The sequence below is a fragment of the Eleutherodactylus coqui genome, chromosome 1 (genome assembly GCF_035609145.1).
Source record: "Eleutherodactylus coqui strain aEleCoq1 chromosome 1, aEleCoq1.hap1, whole genome shotgun sequence".
Taxonomy (NCBI): Eukaryota; Metazoa; Chordata; class Amphibia; order Anura; family Eleutherodactylidae; genus Eleutherodactylus; species Eleutherodactylus coqui.
Window position 1 is genome coordinate 208,911,151 of NC_089837.1, and position 10,392 is coordinate 208,921,542.

The 10,392-nt window shown below is 45.4% G+C and overlaps 1 protein-coding gene across 1 annotated transcript in view; it reads right to left on the reverse strand.

Moving 5' to 3' along the window:
• ADAT2 (adenosine deaminase tRNA specific 2) overlaps positions 1-10,392 on the reverse strand; it is a 628,714-nt gene that overhangs the window by 376,184 nt on the left and 242,138 nt on the right. The gene's annotated exons all lie outside the window — the stretch shown is intronic.

Consider the following 10,392-nt stretch of genomic DNA (forward strand, 5'->3'; position numbering starts at 1 on the left):
CCACAGAACGGCCAGCAGGGAGGTGGAGCGGTTAGAGGAGAGTTGTCTCCCCGCTCTCTTACCCCCCCCCCCCCTCCATTGACTGTAAGCAGCGGACTTTCACTACTGAGCGGCTGCTGTTTACACTGAACAATGTATTGCTCAGTTTTTAAACTGCTTAATACTGAATGACTGGACGATTCTCATCCAGTCCTTCAGTTTGTGCATGCTTTTACAACGATTATCGTTCAAAACCCCGCAGGAGCGCAGAGTTTTGAATAGAGATGAGCGAACGTACTCGTTAAGGGCGATTTCGCAATCGAGCATCGCTATTTTCGAGTACCTGGCTACTCGGGTGAAAAGATTCGGGGGGAGCCGGGGGGCGGTGTGGGGGGAGAGAGCTCTCTCTCCCCCCCCACTCCCCTCTGCAATCCCCCACTCACCCCTGGCGCCCCCCGAATCTTTTCACCCGAGTAGCCAGGTACTCGAAAATAGCGATGCTCGATGGCAAAATCGCCCTTAACGAGTACCTTCACTCATCTCCAGTTTTGAACGATCAGAATAATAATTGTCCCGTGTAAAAGGGCCTTTAGCTTGCTGGATCTAATTGCGTACAAGCCGTGATTATTAGTTGTTTTTTTTTTATCTGACAGTAATGGATGCTGCAGTTACAGGAAAAAATGTTAGATTTTATCTTAATTAGGACATGGTATGTATAAAAATAAACAGACTAGGCTCTTTTCAGATTACATTTTTGTCATCCAGCTGTCATGCCCAGCATGGACGCAGGGCAGCGTTCACACAGAAACGCAAAAAGCACACGATACAATGCTAACACAGGCTACACAACTCCAGGCAAAGATAAATAGAGAAACCTGTCCTTTACAAATCAGGGAAATAGGGAACCCCTGCCTAAAAGTGGGGAAGGCATCCTGGTAGAGATGGCCCCACGGTCTTCACCTAAGACCTGACTATCCCTGATAATATACCTGGAGAGATGCACTAAACACTACAAAGAAACTGTGTAAAGATTAACAAAAAGCAAAAGGAAAGAAAACCAGCACTTAACTGACAGTGAAAAGCTTTCACCCAGGATAGAGGCTCCAACCTGCTCCAACTATACTGCTAACTGAACAGACAAATGACCCAAAAAACTCACCTTGCATACCTGCATGCATAGCCACATGGGACAGCTATAGAATGTAAAAGGTATTAGTTCATATTTTGGCCAAGATACTTAAGCTTACGAGCCCACCGACAAGGGTTCTCATTGTCTCGTTGGTCCCTACTCTCACAAGACAACTTCAACATGAAACCTGCCTGCATGCAGGGCAATCATCCTAATAAGGACAGACCCACACTGGAACCTAAGGACCTAGTGCCCTAGATGGTAAACAATCCATGCAGAACAGGACACAGTCCACACTAACATACAAGGGAATGCATGACAACACAGAGACTGTTCATACACGAAATGTTCAGCCACCTGCACAGACACACAGAACACAACACTGTTCACATAAATACACACAAACACTATGCCTGGAGCAGACACCAGGGTGTTGGGAAACCAACTTCCTCTAGCTGGAGGCACTGGTATAAATGTGATTGGCTGGCTGGAGAACTCTACACCCAGGCAGCTCACTTATCCCACACCTGTGGCATTGCGCTCCTGGAACCTCATAGAACCACAGTTCCCAGCAGCATGACCTAGGAGGATGGAAACCCAGCATTGCCTTCATCCTGGGTTTCCATCCTCTATGCAGAACACTGAAATAGAAACCAGAAAGGAATCTGGATGGCATTATAGGGGAAAATATGTGAGATGGAGACCTCTTTGGTACAGGTGTTTACCTGTTGTTCACATGGAAAATTTTATGGAGTTGTGGTTACTTCAGAGGAACCGAGGAATAAAATATGTATAGACATAGAGGAGTGTTAGATTCTCCCCAGACTGCATGTACTGATGTCCCTCTGCAGAATGTGCCACCCCTCTCATTCTCCTCACTTTTTACCTTTAAAGGTAACACCCCTTTTTATTCAAATTTAACCCCAGACTGGAGTTACAGCCCCTTCTTAGCCTTAAAGACATGCTCCATCCCTGCAGTCCATGGCTGCTTCCTTATGTACTTTACAGCCTTTAAGTATATACACTGACTTGAGAAAGAGGTACATGGTTAACCCCGAAACATCTTGCTACTACCTGTCACTGCCTGCAAATTGATTGCTGTACTGAAATAAAGAAACAAAGACAAGAACAATCCAGCTACTATATCTATTGAAGTGAACATGGAACAGGAGGAAATGATGTTATCCAGATCCCCCCAGTGAAGAAAGTTTATTCTATCTTACTTCAGTGCACCATTTACGGGGGGTCTAATAGCGCAAAGGAGTTAAAGTTTTTTCCTTTTGTTTTTATATTGCTCATTACCAAGGTTGGATACTGTGGATATGTGTCCCCATGCCGGTCTCCTGATCTGCTTGGGATTGGACACCCAAGTGTGTATAAGGCTAAAGTGGGTCCTTTGGTGTGGAGTTCTGTCTTCTGACGGGCTCTATACCAGGCAAGTAAGTCCACCTGTACCTGTATCCTCTATAAGCTAATTTGCTATCTTTTCCTCCATACCTGGAGTGCTGATACCTTATCTTGTTTTATGCTTATTTAGGACCTAAGGAATGTCCGTGCCAAATTTCATGTTTGTACGACACCAGGAAGTTAGCGAATTAGATTAAAATGTGATTGTTCCCAGCAAGAGAAACCATGTAATCTTGTAGAAATGATAACTTTTAATGGCTAACAAAAATACATGATGTAATACAGGCTTTCAGACTTACTCCAAGTCCTTCATCAAAGCATAATGTAATGGGTCTGAAGAGGCATGCATATTTATACACACATACTTATGACAAGGCACATACATGGATGTGAATAATTTACACTTAAAAGAAGTCACTGATAAGGGAGTGAAGATTTTATGGTCTCTGAATTAGTGTTAGGGGGTCACCGGGCCAGCAGTGTTATCTGTGCTATAGATTTCTCATATCCCCCACTCACGCATAAATCCTTGTGAATAATGTAACTCTCTATTAAAAGTTGTTATGAATTTATATTCCCAAATTCTTCTATGGTTTTGTGACTTGAAATTGTCTTTCAGTATCATAACTTTCATATCTTCTATGTCGTGTCCGTGCCTAGAGAAATGCTCGACCACAGGCAATTCTGTCTTTCTCTGTTTAATTGTGTGGCGATGAGACCTCATCCTCTCTTTAAGTTTTTGTTCTGCTTCTCCAACATAAAGGCCCCCAACAGGACATTTACTGTATAGGAGCAGGTAAACAACATCGGACGTGGAACATGTGAATGTCCCTGGGATCTTATAGTCCTGCTGTGTGTTGGGGATTTGTATCCTGTCCACAGTCAGTACATGTGAGCAGGTCTTACAGCTCCTTATATTGCAGGGATAAGTTCCTTTTTGTGTGTCAAAGGGCAATGCACTCCTGACTATAAAGTTCCTCAAATTTGGAGGTTGCCTGTAACACTGAAGGGGAAAGGTCTGGAAATATGATTTTCAGATGGTCATCCTTGTGTAGGATATGATGGGTTTCTTTGCAGTTTTCCTTAGTACCTCCAGCTGTAGATTGTGTATTGGAGTAGTTGATTCCTGGGTATCCTGGTGGCTCTGGTGATTTGGTCATCAATTGAGGTAGGATGGTAGCCCTGATTCAAAAATGTCCTTTTAAGATGGTATAAATGAAATAAAAAATAAATCTTGTCATTTGTATAACACCAACTTATTCCGCAGCACTTTCAGGTAATTTATTTATCCCCCCCCCCCCCCCCACAGCCAGCTGGGTACTCATTTTAACGACCTCGGGGAAGGGAAGCCTGAGTCGACTTTGAGCCAGCTACATGAACCAAGCGGGGATTGAACTTGCAACCTTCAGGACATGAGTGAGAGCTTAGGACTGCATTCCTGCTGCTGTAACACTCTGCAACTCTCTGTCTGTTGTGTTGGAGCACACTTGGTTGTATCTGATGGCCTGGCTGTAAACAATAGATTTTTTTGATGTGTTTAGGATTCCAGCCATTCATCGAGCACTGGCTGTGATTGGCTAAGAGTCAGCCAATCACAGCCAGTGCTTCCAGGAGCTGGGGATTTTTCAATCCCCATCCAGAAGATGAAGAACAGAAGCAGTGTCGGGACCCAGGGAGAAGCTGCAGCGGCGCCCCAGACAGTGCAGGAGAGGTGATGTATACTTTTTCTTTTTTTTTCTTCAGATATGGCTTATGTTCGGGGTAGGGATTATATTTCAAGCCCCACCCCCCAAAAATCCTTGAATGTGGTGCTACAAAGTCGAGCGACAGGGCGTAAACTTACGTCCTGGAGATAGCGCGGGATCACATATGATCCAGCGCTATCCCGCAGCGGGAGCCGGCTGTCAGTCACAGCCGGCGTCTCGCTGCAACAGCGGGGGGGCATCAGAGATGCGCCCGCCACTGTTAACCCCTTCCCTGCCGCGATCTAAGTAGATCGCGGCAGGGAAAGAGTTCACAAAGGGAGCGCGGCTCCCTCTGTGTCTCCGGCCGGAACTCGCGTTGTCATCGCGAGAGCCCGACCTGTCACCATGGCAACAGGACGCCAGACACTGGCGTCCTGTATTGCCTATGCCTGAGATCGCTGTATGAGCGATAAGGCATGGGAGAGCAGTAGCTCTGCCATGCCTTATGACAGCGATCATCAGGGCAGTGGTTAAAGTCCCTCAGAGGGACACAAACAGTGTAAAAAAAAGAAAGATTTAAAAAATGAATTAAAAAAATGTAAAAAAAAAGAGTAAAAAAAACATTTTTTATGCTTTTTCTCAGATTAGCATAAAAAAAGCTAAAAAATAAAATAAAACCCCACATATTTGGTATTGTCGCGTCCGTAACGATGCGTACAATAAGTTGCACATGCTTTTGACTGTGCACGGAAAAAAACGCTAAAAAAAAAGCTAAAAAACTGAGGCAAATTGCTCATTTTTAGAATTTTGCCTCACTAAAAACGCTATAAAAGTGATCAAAAAAGCCGTATGTACGCCAAAATGGTACCAATAAAATCTACAGCTCATCTCGCAAAAAATAAGCCCTCATAGAGCTCTGTACATCAAAAAATAAAAAAGTTACGTGACTTTGAATGCAGCAATTTAGAATAGAAAAAAGATTTCCAAAAAAAAGGGTTTTTATTGCAGAAAAGTGGGAAAACCTAAAAAAAATGTTAGAATTTTGGTATCGTTGTAACCGTACCGGTCTGCAGAAAAAATGGAAAGTCTCATTTATGCTGCATGATTAACGGTGTAAAAAAAAAATAAAAAAATCTAATGCAGAATTGATGCATTTTCTCTCTCTGCTATCATTAAAAAAAAAAAAAAAGTTTTACAATATAGTCTATGTACCCAAAATTAGCATCGATAAAAACTACAGTTCGCCACGCAAAAAAGAAGCCCTCATACGGCCGCGTCGACGGAAAAATAAAAAAGTTATGGCTTTTGATAAACGGAGAAGAAAATCCGCCAAAAATTGTTGCGTCCTTAAGCCCAAAATAGGCCACGTCATGAAGGGGTTAAAAAATCAACTTTTGAATTTTACTAGTAAGGGCTCCTTCAGATGTTTGCTCAGATACGCTTGAAGCAGCACAGCATATTTGCGCATGAACAAAGTTTGAAGAGCCATGTAATCAGACTGTTGCGCACATCTCAGCACATATTACTGTAATATTTGCGCACGCAGGGCCAGTTCACACACCCTATCCGTGGAATTGATTGGCTATTAAAGCCTAATAAGGTCCAACTATCTTCTTTTCGTGAATTTTGCGCAGTGTTTCACCCTTACCCTTGTGTGTTTTTACACCTCCCATAGACGTCTGCGAAGCCATTGCTGCGCAAAATGCAGGAAGATAGAGAAAGTCCTATTTTTTTGCACACACAGGAAATGCGCGCGCAAAACACGCTTTTGAGAACGAATCCATTAAAATCAATGGCTTTTATTCTCATTGTTCAGCATGCAGAGATTTTCTGTGCGCAAACACAGCCGAGAGAAGGAGCCCTGAGGGCTTCTTCACGCTGCATATGCACAACTGCGCTCACCACTACAGAGCGTGGCTGTGCATGAATGAGGTAAAAACATATTTTTTTTTACTTTCAAACTCTGCACAATTCCCTGTGAGTTTGAAAAAAAAGTGGGAAGGTGGGTCCTGCCCTATCTTTGTCGCATGTAGTATCTTTACTTGGGTGTAGCATTAATGCCCGAGAAGACCGCTAGTGAAAACAAATCCATTGAAATAAATGGTTTTGTTTCATCCCGTTACACGGCCACATAACGGGACTAAATCTCGCCCATCCGTTAAAGCCCTAAATGTGAAAAAATACTGCTAAACTTCTATACTTTGTAGAGTCCTGAAAGAATAAAATAACACTTAACCCCTTAGTGACCAAGCCTGTTTGCACCTTAAAGGGGTTGTCTCGCGAAATCAAGTGGGGTTATACACTTCTGTATGGCCATATTAATGCACTTTGTAATATACATCGTGCATTAAATATGAGCCATGCAGAAGTTATTCACTTACCTGCTCCGTTGCTAGCGTCCTCGTCTCCATGGTTCCGTCTAAATTCGCTGGCAGCTTGCTTTTTTAGATGCGCTTGCGCAGTCCGGTCTTCTCCTTTCAGCACGAGCCGCTTCAGTGTGCTCCCCGCTACAGCTCTTCTGCGCATGCGCAGACGAGCTGTCACTGCTCGGGAGCGCGCTGGAGCGGCCATTCTGTACCATCCTTTGTTAGAGGAAGGTGCAGAGCCGCCCAGCTGTCCCGAGAAGCCGCCCAGCTGTCCCGCCGTCCTGCCGCCCAGGTAAGTGATGGGCCGGGGGGGCTGCCGCTGTGCTGGGGGGGGCTGCGCCGGGGGGGGGGGGGGGCTGTGCCAGGGGGGGCTGCCGCTGTGCCGGGGGGGGGCTGCGCCGGGGGGGATGCCGCTGTGCCTGGGGGGCTGCCGCTGTGTCGGGGGGGGGGGGGGGTTTGCCGCTGTGGCGGGGGGGCTGCCGCTGTGATGGGGGGCTGTTGCTGTGCCGGGGGGGCTGTCGCTGTGCCTGGGGGGCTGCCGCTGTGATGGGGGGGCTGCCGCTGGATGGGGGGGGCTGTCGCTGTGCCGGGGGGGGCTGCCGCTGTGATGGGGGGGCTGTCGCTGTGTCGGGAGGGGGCTGCCGCTGTGATGGGGGGGCTGTCGCTGTGTCGGGGGGGCTGCCGCTGTGATGGGGGGGCTGTCGCTGTACCGGGGGGGGCTGCCGCTGTGATGGGGGGCTGTCGCTGTGCCGGGGGGGGGCTGCGCCGGTTACCTGCTGCCTGGCGGTGGGTGACTGTGTGCCGTGGTCGGCCGCGTTCAATCCAGGGGTCCGGTCGGCGGCTGCGGGGCGTCTGGTTGTCAGGGAGACACAGCTGGTAGCGTCTCGGGAGCGCGCACGTCGGGCTACAGCAAGCGACGGGAAAAGAGCTGGCGGCCATCTTGGGAAACTTTTTATAAATTGCTGAAACGCTGGAACTGTAAGTACAAACCAGCTAGAAAAGTCATTTACAGGGGGGCTTAGTAATGTATGCTTAATTAGGGGGACTGGGCAAAAAAAAAAATTCACTGCTTCCTCGAGACAACCCCTTTAATGACCAATCCAAATTCTGGAAATCTGACGTTTCACTTTAACATAGAATAATTCCGTAAAGATTCTGCATATCCAAGTGCTTCTGACATTGTTTTTTCGCCACATATTGTACTTCATTTAGGTGGTAAAAATAATCAGATAGAATTTGTGTATATTTATATATTTAAGCACAAAAATTGGGAAAAAATTTTAAAAATTGTAATTTTTTCATATTTTTGTAATATATCAAATATGTGCAAACATACTGTACAACTTTTTGATAAGATAAATATTTCCATCTGTTTACTTTATTTTGGATCCACATTTGAAGAGCCCCTGTTTGTCCTTTGTTCAGAAACATAACCATTGTGGCCCTAATATTATGTCCGTATGCACAATAGGGCCCAAACCAAGAGGAGCAGCCTATGGCTTTTAGGTGTTTGAAGGTGTTTCAGGCCCCATAGCACACTTGTAGAGCCCTTGAGTGACCAATTGATATAGAACCCCCACAAATGATCTCATTTTTAAAACTAAACCCCTTAACAAATTCCTATAGGGATGTACTTATTTTGACCCCACAGTTTTTGAATGAATCTAAGCAAAGCAGAAGGAAAAAATTACGATTCTTATTTTTTGGCAATTGTGCCATTTTAAAAACATCTTTTTTAAAAGCACACATATGAATGAAGAAGACTTGCACCCCAAAATAGATACTGCTGTTTGTCTTGTGTTCAGAGACATACCCACTGTGGCCCTAATCTTATGTCCGTATGCACAACGGGGCCCAAAATGAATGGTACAGGCAGCGGCTTTCAGAACAGAAATTTTGCTTGAAGGTGATTTAGGCCCCATTGCCCACTTGTAGAGCCCTTGAACAGCCAAAACGACGGATAACCCCCACAAATAACCCCATTTTGAAAACAAGACTTCTTAATGAATTCATCAAGGGGTGTACTATGTATTTTGACCCCACAGTATTGGGGAAGGAAAGGAAGGAAAAAAGGACGATTTTGATTCTTTTGGCAATTGTGTCAATTTAAAAACAGTTTTTTTGTACAGCACACATAAAAATGAAGACTTGCACCTCAAAATGAATACCCCTGTTTGTCCTGTGTTCAGAAACATACCCATTGTGGCCCTAATCTACTTACAGGACACATGGCTAGGCCTATAATGGAGAGAACTCCCGTTGGATTTCAGGGTGCAACTGAATAAATTCCAGGCCGCATTGCCCACTTGTAGAGCCCTTGAGCAGTCAAAACGATAAACAACCCCCGCAAATGACCTGATTTAGAAAACTAGACCCCTTAATGAATTCCTGTAGGGGTGTACTGCATATTTTTACCTCACAGTTTTTGAATGAATCTAAGCAAAGCAGAAGGAAATAATTATGATTTTTATTTTTTTGGCAATTGTGTCATTTTAAAAACATTTTTTTTTTGTACAGCACACAAATGAATGGAGACTTGCACCCCAAATGGATCCTCTTGTTTGTCCTGTGTTCAGAAACATACCCACTGTAGCCCCAATCTACTTATAGGACACATGGCTCTGCCTATAATGGAGGAAACACCTGTTGGTTTTCAGGGCAAAACTGAATAAATTCTAGGCCCCATTGCCCACTTGTGCAGAAAAAAAATTGACTCCCTAAAAATAATCCCCCTCCCTATATCCATTTTTTGCCATACCCTAAATCTTAGATAAAAGTAATAATGTAAACTGCGTGGTATTTCCGAAGACAGGGGTAATTACGGAGGCAGGTTGGGATGGGCACATGGGGCAATTAAACCGGGTGTCCCTCCTGCTTCCATACTTTTTGGCGGGTATATCTTGACCTCAGCGGCAAGGTTGGGGTGTAAAAAGTGGCGCTCTGTGAGGCTTCATAATCTTGCTGAGGTGGTCTGACACAGAAGGCACTCAACAAGCTGCTTCTGGAACTGCAGGAAGGCGAGCGTTCCTGGATCTTCTTGTAAATTACGTATTACAGGTAGCGGTCCGAATAATGCCGGACTCACACGGCCGTATGTGGAATCTGCTTACGGAGGCCTGCAGCCGATCCCAGCTTTGAGCCCGGGCCATGGCCCTGCATATGGCCGTGTACTGCGCATAACTGCGTCCTCACACAGGCGGTCATGCGCGGTACACCTTTATTTGCTTATATTTCCCGCGCCGACACTTAGCAATGATACGGGTACCTGCAACCTGTACACAATGTAGTTGCGTATAGGCAGCGGGTATATCCGCGACCATGGAGCACAATGGGCTCTGTGTCACGGATATCCGCAGTAAAATAGAACATGCTGCGTTCTGTTTTCTGCAAGTGATTACATAATTCGGACCCGCTAATTTGAGCAGAATTGTGCAGTCCAATAATTTGATTGTTCTGTGTATTACCGCTGATCAAACGCATGTGGAATTCGCAATTTCTATCCAGTCATGTGAGTCCGGCCTAATGGTAGATCCGTACTTTTTTATTAAGTGACCGGAGACTACTGAATGAGGCCAACAGTCACTGCTCTAGGCACTCCGTGACCGTGGGTTGCTGGGAGCAACGAGATTTGAAATTTCCTGGGCTCCTGCGAATGTGTCCGGCATTTTGCCGGCGGGCGCATGCGCAGAAGACGGAAAGGTCCATGGAGGATGATCGTATCGGGGATTCAAATGCGGAGGCCTCTGGGAAGATGTTTCATCTCCTCGCACCAATTGCATCAGTGATGGGAGATGAAACTTCACCTTTTAAAAAAACTTTTATATGA